Here is an 891-nt window from a genome sequence, read left to right as displayed (position 1 = left end):
ATATTTGTGTATTTTGAATTTTTTAGTTTAATTTAATTTATACTATGGATAAATTAAGAAACCTTACTACTAAAGGTGTTAAAAATTTTTATCCCGGAAGCGGTAGTGGTAGTAAAAAGCGAATTACTAGCGATAGAGGTAGTTCAAGTAGTAGATATACCCGTGTGCCTTCGCCTCCGGTACCGCTTGGTACACCTTTTGAGGAAGAAATAGGCGTAGGTGCTCACGATATGGATTATGTAGAAGCTCAGGAAAATTACGGTATAGAAGAAGAAAATGAAGTAGATGCGGTTAATTTAGACGAAGATAATGAAAATATTGGTGAGACACCTGCAGTACGAAATGCTAACGTTAGATCTGAATCGGTTAATCTCCCTCCCCATCCTATCCGTGGCCCAAGACCTCGTAAAATAACTAGTGTTTCATGACAATTTTTTGAATGTATATCAGATACTGAGGTGCAATGCAATATTTGTCAACAAATATATAAGCATAGAAGCAGAGGCAAGCAAGGGGGTACGGGTACGTTAATGAGACATATAGGTGAACCTCACCAAAGAGAGTTAAATATTGCACGAGGTGGTGGGGATGTTGGTGGGCCAACACAAACTAGAATGGACCCAACAACCGGTCATGTAACGAAGAAGTATAATAAATTGAGGGACCAGGAAGAAATAGCTAAAATGATAGCTGTGGGTTGTTGGTCTTTTAGTTTTCCTTCTTCTGATGCCTTTATTCATTATATACAAGCAATTTATAATCCTATGTTTAATGGTATTCCTAGAAGTACTTGTCGGTCTGATATTTTTAGACTTCATTCACAATATTATTTTTATTTATCAACATTGTTAAAAAATATTCAATGTAGATTGTCCCTAACTTCTGATCTTG

Source organism: Capsicum annuum, chromosome 4, assembly GCF_002878395.1.
Source record: "Capsicum annuum cultivar UCD-10X-F1 chromosome 4, UCD10Xv1.1, whole genome shotgun sequence".
Lineage (NCBI taxonomy): Eukaryota > Viridiplantae > Streptophyta > Magnoliopsida > Solanales > Solanaceae > Capsicum > Capsicum annuum.
This window is presented reverse-complemented; position numbering follows the sequence as displayed.